The following is a 15,510-nucleotide window of genomic DNA, read 5'->3' as shown; positions in this document are numbered from 1 at the left end:
TGTTGGTGTGCCAGTCGGCGTCCCAGACCAAATCCATTTGAATCCACAAATTTGTGGGCCACCTAATTGATGCAGCTGTGTACTGGTGTACTGTTACTCACATATCTTTGGTCTGCTTTCGGGTCACCCACCATCGAGCCAAGTAGATGCGATTCTAGCTGGTGTGCCGTTTTGATTACCTTCCTCTGGCTGGCTGGCCAATTAGCAAGCGACCTCCATTGTTCGCCAGTTGAAATTAATTGAATCGAGTGGCCTCAGCTGGGCCTGAAATATGCCCTTCAATGAACTCATCTCAACCCCAGTGGTTGGCTAATTAACCGACCCACTCAGAGCTCAAATAAACACAGCTGAATTTCCCGCCGAGGAGTGGATGGCTTAAGCGAAAAGGAAAGCGGTGCGGGCATGCTCTATTAGCAGGTAATCTACGGTATTTCTGTGTTTTGTTAGCCCTTTTAAATTGTAAGTACTATTAAAGACTTTATGCGAAAAGTTAAAAGTAATGACTGACAGCAAAAATCCTTAAAGGTTGGACTAAATTATAGTATAGTGCTTTCTGGCAGTCTAGGTCGTATGAAATTTAATCAATCATATGGAAATATATTCTGGAGGGCGACTAAAATTACATTTGGCAGCATAGGAAAATAGTTCAGAACAATTTCGGCTGTAGTCCACTATATTTTTCCATATCATTCTCTACACCTGAGCCAACGAATTCCTGTTTCCGCTTTCGCATACATAAAGGCCGAAAATTGTTTCGATCGATAGAGCAATAGAACCATGTACACGGCCATTTGCCAAGGTATTTGCATATATAAAGAATCAACACGTATATGTGGCATAAATAACAAATTGGCCAGGTGAACGCATTTGCTGTGAGTTGGAATGGGCTTCGATTGAGGTGTCCAGAATTAAGGGTCAACATTCGGCAGGGCATCCTCTATTTTGTTTTCCTTTTTTTAGGGAATTTGAGGCGACGAAGCGTTCAAATATTCCGTTTTTATTTTAGGCTGTCCTGAGGCTTTCAAAGAGAGATGGTTATCGAGCCTCCGACTTTTGGCTGGAGTTTGGCTTCTTTTTTATGGTCGCACATAAAAACACACATCATTATAATTTCAATGACATTAAAGTCCATATCAAAGTGAATGAGATACAAGCGAAATGCTTTATATTTATTGCTCTACTTTTTCGGCGCTTTTAATTTTTGTGACGCCTGCCCGCTGACCCCAGGTGCTCACCAGTTCACCAGCGCACCAGCTCACCTGTTCGCCACCTCACCTTTCCACCTGCCCAGTTGCCCACCTGGGCACACACTCGCATACAAATTGCTTCCTGTCCCAGTCTCCCAGTGAAATGTCTGCGTTAAAAGGCCAACGGCCATGTGTTTTATTCGGCATTTATTTACGTTTGCAGGCAGCCAGAATCGAAAAAAGGGCGAGAAATATATATGCGCGGTATACGTATATATATGCGATACAAGGAATGCTTTTAGCCAAAGTCATTCATCCAAACACACGTATTTTTTTACGGCTGCATACATATCTATGTGTATTTGTAATTCTAGCTTTTCACGTTTGTATTTTTATAGTTGAGAAAACAGATATGACTTAGGCGTAGGCATGTGTAACCTGAAGGTCAGGCGGATGTTTCGTGTGGAAAAGTTTGCTTTCAGCTTTCACCTGAAAGAAAATCATTTTGTTGAGCCAAACGAGAGCAAAATAATTCTCTACAAAATTATATTTTCCAAGAAATAAATTTGTTTGCTATTCTTACGTCATAGCTAGCACTCCAATCAAATGTATTTCTCAATCAAATTAAATATATATATGTATTTTATGAAGAGCGATTTCATTCATAATAAGTATACGCACTGTTTACCCAGCTCAAATCGAAACAAACAAATTGTAGCAGTAATTTGCAGTACTTCACACTTTGTTAGCCGTATTATATATATTATTGCATTGCAAATATGAAATATTCAATTGCGTTATGCTTGACTGAATAATTCATGGCCCAAAAATAAACCAACGAAAAACAACGAAAATTTCAAACACAATGCACGCACACCAAGTGAATGAAGTGCAGTAAACAAAATTTCTGCTGGAGAACAACTAAATTCGATTCCGTCACTAAAATTGAGCGTTTTCTAGTTCCAACTTATGTACTCAAAGTGAAATCTACGTATTTAATTTGTGATATATTTTTATGTTAAGTTATTCTCTAGAAATACCCAATATAACCCAATATAATACCCAAATAATTTGAATAGAATTTTATTCTTCGTGTGCATTTTTTATAGCTAGCTACAGGCTGCAACAACTGCAGCATCAACTGCAAACGACCTTGAAAATGCGGTTTTCCAGTTTTCCAGCTTGCTTGTTTGTTTGCTCGTCTTGTTGTAGTTGCTGCTATTGTTCCTGACAGCAGCACACTGAGTTATTAAAATTTGCTTTTGCAATTGCAGTCTATAAACCGCTTAGCCTTTGTTTCACTTCGAGCAACGAAATACTCTCGAAAATAGATCTCTGCTTTGTGTCCAAAAAAATATTCAGGGGCATCGACTGTGGGCAACGCAATTATAAACAATTTGAGAGATGTGTAAGGGAAAAAGAAATGCACTTTTCGGCCATAAATTACTGTGTGTTTTTGAAACTCAGAAATACCTTGTAATGGGCTTGCAAAAGTGAAGAAATCAGTATGTCAATAGGTGAAAAATTTCTTTTGATTTTTGTAACTCGTGGTTTGAGACAAGAATTCACAATAGCGTTTCTTTTATTTGCGAGAGTAATTATTTTTTTTAAGACTTTTAAAGACAACTACCCGTAATGGATTCTAATTTTCTGCTGTAGTCACATTTTCACTTAATTAATTAAGCCACATCTATCTCTTAAAATATTAAAATGATTTTCAAAGGGGCTATGCCTTTTCCCTAACATCTGCAATTGTTTTAGGAAATTATTATCTGGGATCAAAGCGATATCAAAACGTTGTAAGTCGCAGGATAATGGACTTGTGGCTGTGTGAGTGTGTGTGAGTGTGACCAAACAGTTCGGATTAACCCAGACCTGCGAATTTATCCTTGGCATTTAACAATGCTTGACTTGCCCTGGCGCTCTGTGGTTTTTGCTGCTGCCGGTGGAAACCGCGAAACTGCGCTTGTTGAATTATTTAAGACACACAAGTGCGCACCGCCCTACCAGCCAACCAGTGAAGCGCCCAACCACCCAACCACCCACCGCCCAACCACCCAGCATCAAGTACAAGGATAATGCCAAGCAGATAAAAGTGGCCGCAATGTAGCATACATTAAGGCGTCGGTGGCGACGCCGCCACTAAAGTCCTCTTTGGCAGCGGCAGCTTGATTATGTCTCAGGACTCAGGACTCGAGACCCGAGTCACTCCGCACAAAAAAGAAATTAATTAATTTTTAAGCGTAATTAAATGCAAAGCAGCACTTGGTGGCACGGCTCACAGCGCCCTTGCCCTTCCACGCCTCACTACACTGAAAAAATGGGTACTCCTAAAGTAATTAGCTGGGCAATCGGATTAGATGTTGAGATAAATATTATATATATTATGATGTTTCGCGGACATATCTCATGACCCAATAATATCATAATTATGATTAATATTATGATATCACCTTAAGTTTCATCACCAACGAATTTGTGAGCAGTGTTGGTCGACCTGGCTTTGTTTTTCCGCCCATGAAGGCGCAAGGCTAACAAGTGGGTGGTCAAGGACGCGAAGGATGCGCGCCAGTAATATTTTTTGGGCCACGAACATTTCTCGAAGGAAGTGATTTCTTTGAAATGAGTTTCGAGCCTCCATCGCCGAACATTTTTCCTTCATGCAATTAAAAATTCCACTCAAAGTCGGGCCCCAAAAAAAAAAAAACAAAAAATAAGAAAAAAGGTTATCCACTCGAGCGCAGTTAATGGGCTTCGAGTTCGGTTTCAGTGGGATTTCATTTAATTTTTTTCGCTCCTTTCGCTTTTTATTTTGTTTGTTCTGACCCTGCGAATGATTGGCAAAGGGCAGAACGCCCCAAGGTGGCCGGAACATTGTCTGCCATTGACTTTTGCATGTGGGCTGGCCAATCAACGCCCCAGAGCCCGAGGAATCCGGGAGGATGCCAGTCAGGAGGTCAGGACCTGGTCCGCATACGAGACCCCTGAGAAAGCCAAGGAGCAACAATGGAGCTCACCAGATTTCGATTCACATTCAATTTTGATGGCTCGTTTGGCTCGGCTTTGCTGCCTTTGGTCAATTTCACGTTTATGTGTGTAGTCAGCTAAATGCCTTCCCAATACGCTGTATAGTATACCAATCTGGCCCGTTTGTTTGGCATGTACACATGTATTCATATAGACAACGTGCTCGTGCCGAATTTTTGGTTATTTTTAGGCGGCTGCACACAAAAAACCAAAACAAAGCCAAAACTAAATGCAAACAAAGCGAAACGAAACAATTACGCGCCATAGGCTCTCAGCAACTGTCAGTAGTCGCCTAATGGACTCGAATCCCAATCGATCCAAAATGCTTTTCATACATACTCAAAATGAAGAAGTGGCTCAGAAATAGCCAAAGCAAACTATAGAATATTAAGTAATAATAACAAATTATGATGAAGTTGATATAATAATCCTTGTATGTTATTTGATAATTAAATTCTATTAGATTTTTAACAACTTGAATGAATTCCCAATCCCATTTGAATTAAATCACTTGAAAATATTTATTAAATGGATTTTTTATTGCCGACCATGAGCATTCCACGACCACATATTGATCGGATAAATATTTGCCGTTTTCTTTAATTGTTTGCTAGTTGCACACGCCGGAGCGAAAGCGTTTTCAATATGAATTAAGGCATGTCACTATAGTCGGGGATGTCCGGAACAATCTATATATATATATCTGGCTGTGCACCTCCTCCAATTCCCACCATATACTCTATGTAGATGGATTCTCGGTCGTGGCCCAGTTCATTAATGGACAGTCGGTGCAACTGCATTGGCACCTCCTCCCTTTCCACCGGCCACACAATTCAATTAAATTTATGCCAATGCCAATGTCCGTGTGCTGCTGCTGGCCTCTGGCTGTGTTTGTTTTTGTCTCACACGTATGTCAATAGCTGTTTTAAGTTAATTAATCAAAGCTGAGCCAATTTTTTGCCAGACGTTTTCCACATTTGTGGTTTGCGAAATGATGCGGTTGCCGCTTTAGATACCTCACCTAAAATGAACTGATCATTTTGGGAAAAATATATTCTTAATTTTAAACCATATATGCATTAAAAATATAAATATTATTTGTTTTAAGTGTGTGTAATTTTTAAACTTAAAATTACACTTATTAAGTCTCTACACTTTCTTTTTGCCTTTAATTTTATTTATTTATTTTTATCTCGCGTTTGACATCTTCTTTCCGCATCGAATTGGAATTTCGTTGGCATTTGCAGCCTTTGGACATAAATCGAACTTTGTAATCTAAACGCCATTAGTTTTCGCAATTCGTAAACAATTTGGCCTATTTTAACATAGTTCTCTGTTGTCTTAGCTGCTAGTCGATGATGATGATATTTACATTGGTTTTTGTTTGGGTCTTCGGATTGGTTACGTTCAAGGTAAACGTCTATACTACTTGATATACACTAATGGTAAAAATGCCATTTTCTCTTGGCATTCAAAACTATAATTATAATTATTAAATTAAAATCAAAGCAATCAGCATTAAGTAGCAAATAAATATATTTCAAGTGTATCCATCAGTATTTTTGGCTGATTTTGCGGCACGTGGCATGGCCCACTAATTGCCACTTGAGAGTGGAATCCCAAAACTGGGACCGGGTCAAAGCCGAGTCCTTTGTCGGGCCTTGGCACCCAAAAGAGAAAAAAAAGAAAGCAGTAAGAAAAAATCAAATTCACACATTCGCAGGACAGAAATGTGGGACAAGGAGGCGGGACGTGGCGACACAATTGTCCTTGCAAGGACACACAGCTGCCACGTCAACGTCTTAGCCAAGGGCTGTGCTGCTGCTGGGGAATATTGATCCGTTTTTAAAAAAACTGCTCAGCAACCTGGCCAGGTGAGCCAGCCAGGCGTGGCATTTATGAATTGTGTGCCGTGTTTGTTCGCAGGCCACGCTGCGTATACGCCATGTTTATTGATTGTGTCTGATGCGAGGCGATAAGAATGGATTCCTTCACGCCACACTGCCACAAATAAGTTGTTGGTCACCAAACACAGTTGGCCCCCCGTGTTACGTTCTATTTTATTGAGATTTTTCCATGGCAAGGCTGCTGCAACTGTTTCCTGCGCTCAATGTCATCGACATTCAATGCAATTATGGCAAATTTCCGATGACCCCATCTCCCAAAGGCGAAAGTTCAATTTCGTATTCAATTTGCGATTTCCACAGCGCACTGTGATAGCAAATTGCCAATGCCAGTACCCAAACAATTTCAATGTGCATGTGTTGTTGTGCCTCTGTGTATGTGTGTGTGTGCTTTTATCGCCATCGACGCTGACTCTGACTTTCCCGCCCGCAGGCTCTCACCTGTAGAGACAGGTAAACGATAACACAAACGCAGGGAAATGCGCACGACCAGGTGAAACTGGCGAACAGGCGAGCTCTTCGATTGCAGCGACAAAAGCCCATCGTCAACGGGCAACGGCAACGGCAACGTGTCGAGCATAAGTAATGTTTATTTTGTATGTACATACAATTTTATACACATATTTCCGCTCGTTTTCGGGGGCCACATGCATGTAAAACGCGCTTCAAAGGAGGCAGAGAAAAGGCTGCTTTGCAAACATGAAAATTGCAAGAAATAAAGCAATGAGAAAATAACCGAAATGTCGATTTAGGTGCTGGAATTTGAAACATTTTATTTCAAACATTTAGAGCATATTGCAAAAGGGAACAAAGGGCAGCATTAAACTTCGTCCTTGTAATTGCGGCTCTGAGTTATTAATTTTCGATGGCCGCTCCTTAACTGCAGCGTCCTTCATTTACATGGTTTTTCTCGAAGATTTCGGAGATGTAATTAATCACCCTCCGCCAGCTCTCAATTATCTTTTCTCGGCAATTGCAATTGTGGGTCAGTGGCCCAAGGCTGCGGACCCAAAGCCATCGCCGTGAAATGGAAACGGGTATGAGTCCATGACCGGATGTGTGCCTGCATGCAGCGGACGGACGGACGGAAGGGCATGTAAATGGGCTATGGACACGTGCCAGAGGACAGCTGGAAACAACAAATGGAAATGCCATTTCAATAATTTATGCCCGGCAATAAGGAGAAATATATTTAAGGGGATCTTAAAAAGCATCTGCCATATCTTATACACGCTTAAAAGCCGAAAATAATTTTCCTCCAGCGAAGCGAATGCGCCAGGTGATGGACGCCCACATCCAACCTGAGGCCCAAACTCACATCACTCATACGCCATGTGCAGCACTCTGCTGCCTGTTCTGCTGACTGCTTGCCAATCTCTTCTGCTCTGTGTTTAATTAAAAAATGTTAATTTAAAGCTGCGAACTGGCATGGTCCCGAGAAAATGGCACGAAATAAATGCATAATAAACTATATACCAACTCTATGTTACTCGAAATTAAGTCTTATTTGGAATTGAATCGATTTCAGAAACTATAAATCTTAATTTATCCAGGTAAACTAGTCCTTGACCATATACAATTAAGTGAACAATGCTAACGGCTATAAGCTATGGCTAAGCTAGTTTGCTGATAAACATGTAAGTAGTTTTAAGTAAGCCCCTGGCAACATGAAGTGTGTATTCAAATGCATTCATTTGCCAATGATTTGCCAGAAAGCAGGTCATTTATCAATTGTAAACACTTGCATGCAAACAAGGGACCGAGTACTTGATACTCCCAAAAGTATGCTATGAAAAATTGCACCGAAAATGCTTGCACGGAGAAATGAAAATGGAAATCAAAGGCAACGCCAATCGAGGGTGGAAACCACACGAAGGAAAAGTGATACAGGGAAAGGAAACGGCATTGTTTGTGTGCAAGTGCAAGTCCTTTTGTGTGCTAGTGAGTATCTGTGAGCAGCAAATCAAATTAAGCTATCAGATAACCGTGTAAACTCTTCGAAGCAAGTGCAGTTGCAGCTCGCAGAGCCAGAAATTTCTGCCTTGATATTCGGCACAAACGCAGGACACACATAGCTCACATATATCAATGAGTGGCAGCATGAAAGGAAATGATGGGAAAAAATAGAGGCAGCCTGAAAAAACAGACCAAAAGCGGCAAAGCAATCAGCGAATCTGTGTGTGTGTGTGTGTGTGTGTGTGTGTGTGTGAGGCTCTATGTATGGGTTACTGCAGCATAACTGACATGGCAAATCGATAGAACTGCGTTAAGCCAACGCCAACAAATGCGGTTTGAAAGTTGGTCTATTTCCACTGCTCGCCATTTGCACCACCACATTTCTGGTTGATTTCTCCAATTGTTGTACTCAAATTGCCTCTGGCTTAACGAAAAGCAGTCTAAATGGCATAGTTCTGCCTAAATATAAAATATTTACTGAGAGCTTACATTAAAAATTAATTAAGCTAGCTGTATAGAAAAAATAATAAATAAATTACCGAGCTGCTAAATGAAATTGTATTAAATTTATAATAATATTTTGATTTATTTGCCTTGTCAATTATTTATAATTCCGTTGAAATTTTGTTCATGTTTTCAAAGGAATTATTCTGCAGCTGTGTTTAACTTAAATATGTCCGCCACAATAATCCCCAACATTTTGGATGCCAGATGGAAATACCATTCTCATTCATAGTGTGAAGTGTGCTGAAGATTATAATATCAAAAAAGTAGAATTATGTCAGTAGCAATCTGGACTCAAAATGATGTTATAAACTTGTACATAATAAGTTTTCTTTTGTCACTGAAGAAGAACTTCTGCTGCAGATGGAGGGGCTCAGCGTAATGCATCTATGCAACCCAAAGCTTAGGTGAGAGTCCTTTTTAGTTTTCGCCTGCCACAATGACACCCACACAGGTGCATTTTCTGGTCGTTTGGCTGCCTTGATTGCAAAAGTGTCAAAGGTTGCGTATGACATTTTTTTTTGTATTTGGCCTACGAAGGCTGCGCGAAATGCGTTTATCCAAAACGGGAAATGTCACAAAATGGCTGGCATAAAGGGAAAATTGCGAGAATTGCAAAAAGCGGCCGTCAAGGTTGAGGGCGGTGGGGAAAATCGCCTTAAAGTGCACAACAAGGGATCGGTGGTGTGGTACAATGTAAAGAGAATTTAAGGACAATGGGGCCAGGCAACTTAATGCCAACAGCAGGCAGTTAATGATACTCATCATTATCGGGCACCCAGACCCAGACCCAAACCCAGACCCCAACCCAGACCCAGACCCAGAGATCCAGAACGGCTTCTTATCGCACATACAGTAGCACATTCATTAAAGCACGCGCACGTATACGCCCCGTTGGCCCCGCCCTCGCAGCCAGATTACGTATACGCCCGAGTGTTTGTCAGCAGGCGGATCGGAGCTGGAGGTCCCAATGCTTAGTGACAAAAATATCGGAGCAGCCTTGGCTGAATGTGAGCGTGTACGTAAATGTGGGTGTGTGTTTGGTTGTGGGTGTGTGTGTGGGTGTGGTAGGGCGTGCACTTAAATCTGTTCTTGTTTCAAGTGCGCACGGAGCACGTTTTAGCAACGGCTTCGGTTCATTTTAAGTGACGCTTACACGGCACGACATCACGGCCCCCATTTTCGCATTTTGCCTCCCCCGTGGCATTGCATAACTTGTTGCTTTAGTTTGCGCTTAACTTTGCTCTCAATGAATTTTATAGTTGCGCCTGCCAACCAGCCAAACAGCCAACCAGCCAACATCCTGGCCACGCTCGTCCTTGCTTATATAAAGTCCTGTCTGTATCCGCCTGCCTGTTGCTGCTCCTGTCTGTTCTCGGGCCGTTGTGTGCATTTGGCTCTTAAATATTTAACAAGCGCAATTATTGAGTTCACTATGCCGAGCGCTCGGTTTGAATTAATTCCGAATGTTATGCAAAAATACTCGTTTCGAAACTTTTCGGGATAAATGGCCGATTGGGATCCGCCTTCAAAGTTTTCTTGCCATTTCGGAGAACCCAAAAAGTAAGACAACTTTGCTGGTTTCGTATTCGCTGAAGCAAATTAAATAATGGCTTTGCAAACTGTTTTTAATGAGTTTTTCGCAGAAACTCTGGGATAGCTGCAAAAACGTCGTACGTATTCTTCGCATAAACCTTTTTATGAGCAGACACCTGGAAACTTGCGGATTCGTTTTAAAATTATTTCCAAAATAAACAATTCAGGCAGACGAAGCGAAAGTTCCGAAAGAATTTACAGATGTCTATAAGCAGATTAAACAGAAAAGAAGGAATTTAAAAATATATTTGAGCACAAGTATATTCTTTATCAAGTTCTTATTCTCTAACTTTTAAAATATAAGTGGCTTATATGTTTATGATTGTTTCCGAAACACTTGTTTAATAATAGGATGCATTTTCATTCCAATCACATACTTACAAATATACTTTGTAATTATACACATGAGTTCATTCATGGTCAAATCACTCAATTAAACAATTAGGCTGTGTTTGAGTTATATATTCTCAATTGATTTTACACCTGCTCTAAAATGGGTGTGAGATATTTGCGATATTCGATATTTTTCTATTCCCGCAGTTGTTGGTCAATTTAACACCCAGTTAAACTGAACGAATGAAATCCCTTTTGGGTGCACACGCTTTTTATCAAATTGGCTCTACACCCGAGTGACCCCTGCCCAACTGACCTCCGACATCAATTTTTACACGTGCTGTCAATCAGTAGCCCCACCTCTGTCCAGTTTGCGTTCGCGCGTAACCTCAAACGCCGCCCCACCTCCCGCCCACTGCCCTTTGACCTCCACCTCCACCTCCAATGGAAAACCCTGCTGTCAGCCAGCTTTTCGTTCTGATTTTGTGAGCTGCGAGCGACGGGTGCTAGGTACGACCCAAGTGCCAGGCTAACTCCCAATGCCAGTGGCCACAATACCAGAGGGGATTCTGTGGGGTATATTAGCTGCTTCGAAATCTCAAATAATTAACACACGTTACTTGAGCAAGAAAGCTTTAAAAAACACTTTTTCAATAGATTAAAAGATGATTACTTACTGGATATGGTAATATAAAGTTGCTAAATTTCAGTTCATAAAAATGGAGGGTACTAAAATGTGTTGCACGGTAATTCGACGCCTAGTCGAAGACCCTAATTTCATTTTCCCCTTTTCGGTGGTTGCCACGCACCAGCAACGTGCCAATTAATCATATTAATTTGTTGCCATTCGCTTGTAAATTTCTCGTATCGATTTTCGGCAGCCGCCGCACCGAAATGAGCCCCAAAAATTATGCAAATTTATGCTGGCTAGGATCCGGCGAGTCCTTGGGCCTCGATGAAATACCAAAAATGCGAAAGAAAAAAATTGAATGGGAACCCGAACCGAACACGGCCCGCAGCCAACTGAGCAAACATAATTGTAACTATTTTATGGACAGCTCGCCAAAAATTATGTTAGGCACGGGGCAGTAAAAACAGGCAGCAACGAGCCACCAACAAAATAACAACATCATCATTTCCATTGGCGGCAGGAACAGAATCGACAACAACAACAACAACAACAGCAACGAGAAGAACAAGCACAATGGTGGCATTTTAAAAATCTAATTAGCTGCTTCAATGGCGAAATTTAATTAAATAAGTTTGTGCAACTGCCGTCGATGCTGTAAAGTTAATTAAAAAAGAACTGTTGACACATCCACACATGCAGAGGATGTGCGGTGTAAACGAGTGAAGGCGAAGGATGAAATTGGAAAAGTGGAAAAGCACCTTGGGAAATATTCCTGCCACTTAACCAAGTTGAACTAAAGTTCTCAGCTTGCCGATGGGCAAAGTTATGAGTGCTTGACTTGGCTGCTGCTAAATTGATTTGGATTATCAAAGACAAATTGGCTAGAAAGCGATGATTTATTTAGACACGAGTGGGTACACATTTCACCATCTATAAAAGACACCTTGTCCCATAGATACTGCGTTTATCTCAATGCGGATATTTGTAGATATTCAAAGCCATATCTTATCTCTAGTTGTGACAACCTTGCTCGCCCATAAGTTGCCATCGGAGCCATTAATTCAGTTTTATTCACCCAAACGTAGTGTTAATTATTTTAAGTATTATAGTTCGTTTTTATTGCATCTTCTCTCAGATATTTATATTTTCTTAAATAAATTATTCTCTATTTTTACGGTTACTCTTAGTGCTTTTCATTTCGCTCCTTTCTTGCCAAGGACATTGCAGTGCCATAAAATCATTCATTTGCATATGGGATAACTAACCAAAAGCTGACTAAATCGTAACTTCATTTAAGTCTTCTTGGTAAAAAGGACTTGGGACAAATGTTTCCTGCTTTGTTGCCCATTCACATTTTCCCATTTTTTTTGTTTGCCACTCTCTGGCAGCCAGGATATGCTAGACAGGATCCGTGCGACTTGGTGTTTGAGATTTTGGTGTGGCAAAACAAAACCTACTTGCGTTGTCCTTAAACGAATTAGGTAGAGCTTATGCAGGAACTCCCAGTAGTGACTACTGAACTAAGCAAAAAACTCGGGCTGCCATTAACTCTCAGATTTTATGTGAGCTGATGTGTTTGTGTGCGTGTGTTTTTGTGTTCTTCCATGATTCCTGCTCCTGTTCGTCCTGTTTTGCGTCTCTCTTTGTGCTGCTCACTTATTAATGAGTGCTCTCTCAGCCATCCCTACTCCCACTCCCACTCCTCGTTTTACTCGCCACATTTGCACATTGCGCCAGGATGGCCTGCTCCACGTGGAGCTGCCAGGACGCCTACGCCGTTATCTGAGCGCCTGGCTGGCAATTCCATGCGCTTCTCACATACAAACAATCAGGATTGCGGAGGGGCACACGAATGGCTCACTCACACACGCGCACACACTGCACCACACAATTACAAACAGCGTTTTGAAAGGACGAAAAGGAAAAGCACGCGCCCGAATTGAAAAAAAACCTAAAAGACTGGGTACAAAATATGGAATCGAAGAGGGAAATATCCTTTAAATAATATAAAATAAATTGTTTATTAAACAAGTTTTGAGGTCAGCAAAGTCATTAGCTTTGCTACCAGAATGTATTGCTGATTTGCAGAAACAATTAAAATTTGTATTACTATTATTAGAGTATTATATTTTAGGATACCAGGGTATTTAAAAACTGACAACTAAGCAACTGAAGGCCAAACGAATATCTCGCTTTTTATTTAGTTTCACTTTTCGCCAGTCTCTTTTTGCCGCTCATTTTCCACAGAAAATTTCAAATGTGCAACTGTTGAGTATTTATTAGTGTGCTCCATAAGCATGAATGGTTTTCTGTGTGTGCGTGAGGGCAGAGGTCGGGGGTCAGTAGGGCTCTTTAGGAGTATGTTTCGGGTCTGTGTGGGTCTGGAGGGGTCTAGTACGACGGACTCGTGTGGCTCCCCAGGGGATTTGCGCTTGAATACCATAATAGCGAATATATTCAAGTGCGCAGCGGAAAGTTCGGGGCGAACTAATCAAGAACCTATAAATAGGAGCCCAGTTCCCATGAATTCAGGTGGTTTCTGGTATTTCATATACTCGGCGTGCTGGAGATCTCAATCAGCTTTTCATGTTTATGCTTTTCGGCAGTTGGCGAGTAAATTAAATATTGAAGAGCTCGAAGTGTGCGGCACGAAAGTGTGGAGTCTTTAAAGAGATGATATTGAATGTGCTTGAACACTGGATGTATATGTATTCTCAGCATGCTTACTCATGGTGATTGGTCAGATGCAAGAAACATTTACCAACTTACCCAAAGCCTACGTTATGAAACTATAGCCTACATAATAATGAATTAGTGCATCTGTTCTATAATTAGGAATATGAATTAATAAATAGCAATTTCATTAGAAGATATTTTGTTCTAATTAATCAGTTGCTAGTATAGTCCAGCAGTTCAATTATCATCAGCTATTTATTTCCTTATGAAATTTGAGGTAAAAGTTATCTCTTAAGATAATGTATATATTAAAACAAATATTATTGTGACTTTACTGTACTTTGATTGAGTCATTGTAGAATTTCGCCAATTGATTTCGGCTAGCTATTGCTTTATTGCTGCTCCAAACAAGTTACCAGTGATCTAACTGCAGTTTTTCACTTAGCAAAACCAGTTTTTATTATGCTAAAAGTTGGCTAAGCTGATAATTCTGCTGCAGTAGCACTGGCAGCGCAGTCGGCGCCATGGCTTATCTAATCTAAGTTAATCGCATTTATATTTATGATTTTCTGTTTATCAATATAGTGAAGTGAAGAAGAAAAAATTATATATTTTTTTAGTAAATGAAACATGTAATAGAGCATCATATGCATTCTATATATATTCTCCCACAATGGTATTATATTGGCTGAAGGCAAACACAAAGCCGAAAGCAACTAATTTAACGAGGCAAACTAATTTGAAGGCGGGCTGCAATTGGGGGGCAGTAAAAGTGAATGGACGCAATGACGTCGACGGCAATACCAACAACAACAACGACGGAAAAGTCGGTACACTTTATTTAGTAGGGTATTATTTTTAGGCACGCGAGTATCAGCAATAGAGCATTATATTCCTGTTTCGGGTAGCGTTTTTCACGTAGACTCCGTGGCGCAACGGTAGCGCGTCCGACTCCAGATCGGAAGGTTGCGTGTTCAAATCACGTCGGGGTCAGTTCAGAACTTTTTTGTTTTCCAAAACGTTATTTATTCCTTTTAAACTGTGTGCAATGGAACATAGGAATAGTATAGTTAACAACATTAAAAGGAAACTGATCCCGATATGATTTTTTTCATTATTGTACCTTATAAATCACTAGAAGATAACTACCCACTGAGCCAATTACAAATTAAACCATTCAAGGACTTTTCTAATTTACCAGGAATTTGTTTCATTAACTTTGTCCGATTACTGGGAATTCGTTTTAGCTTACGCTGCCAGCACACGAACAAATCAAACCAATGTCACCAATTACTCATCTATTTACAACTCACTGGGTCGAAATGATCTCTCTGAATCGGTTAAGAAACCTTTTCATTTAATTTGCAAATAAATCTTTTCAATTCGCCTAAGTGACGCTTTTCAAAGCTAAAATAAGTTGATGCGCCCTTGCTAAGACTAGTTTTGTTTTTTTGTCAATTAACCAGCGAAAAGTCAAAGCAGAAATCACTTAAAGTATTCAATTACAAAACGTAAAACAACTCAGCACGAAATAAAAGAGATGAAACTGCTGGGAAAATAGGGGAAAATGCTAGAAAAATGCTGGGAAAATGGGAAAATCAAGGCGAAGGGTGGTAGGAGAACCAACAAAGCGAATGGAAAAGTGAAATGAAATAAAACTGCGGGACGAAATGAAAGGCAGTGGCAGACAGGGACG

General features: G+C 40.5%; 1 protein-coding gene and 1 non-coding gene across 2 annotated transcripts in view; both read left to right on the top strand.

Moving 5' to 3' along the window:
* LOC122616590 overlaps window positions 1–15,510 on the top strand; it is a 37,870-nt gene that overhangs the window by 5,654 nt on the left and 16,706 nt on the right. The window lies entirely within an intron of this gene.
* Trnaw-cca lies at window positions 14,736–14,807 on the top strand. The gene has a single exon. It is a non-coding gene; the product is annotated as a tRNA-Trp (tRNA).

Source organism: Drosophila teissieri, chromosome 2L (assembly GCF_016746235.2).
Source record: "Drosophila teissieri strain GT53w chromosome 2L, Prin_Dtei_1.1, whole genome shotgun sequence".
NCBI lineage: Eukaryota > Metazoa > Arthropoda > Insecta > Diptera > Drosophilidae > Drosophila > Drosophila teissieri.
The sequence above is the reverse complement of the archived record's forward strand: the minus strand, read 5'-3'. Positions and strand labels throughout refer to the sequence as shown.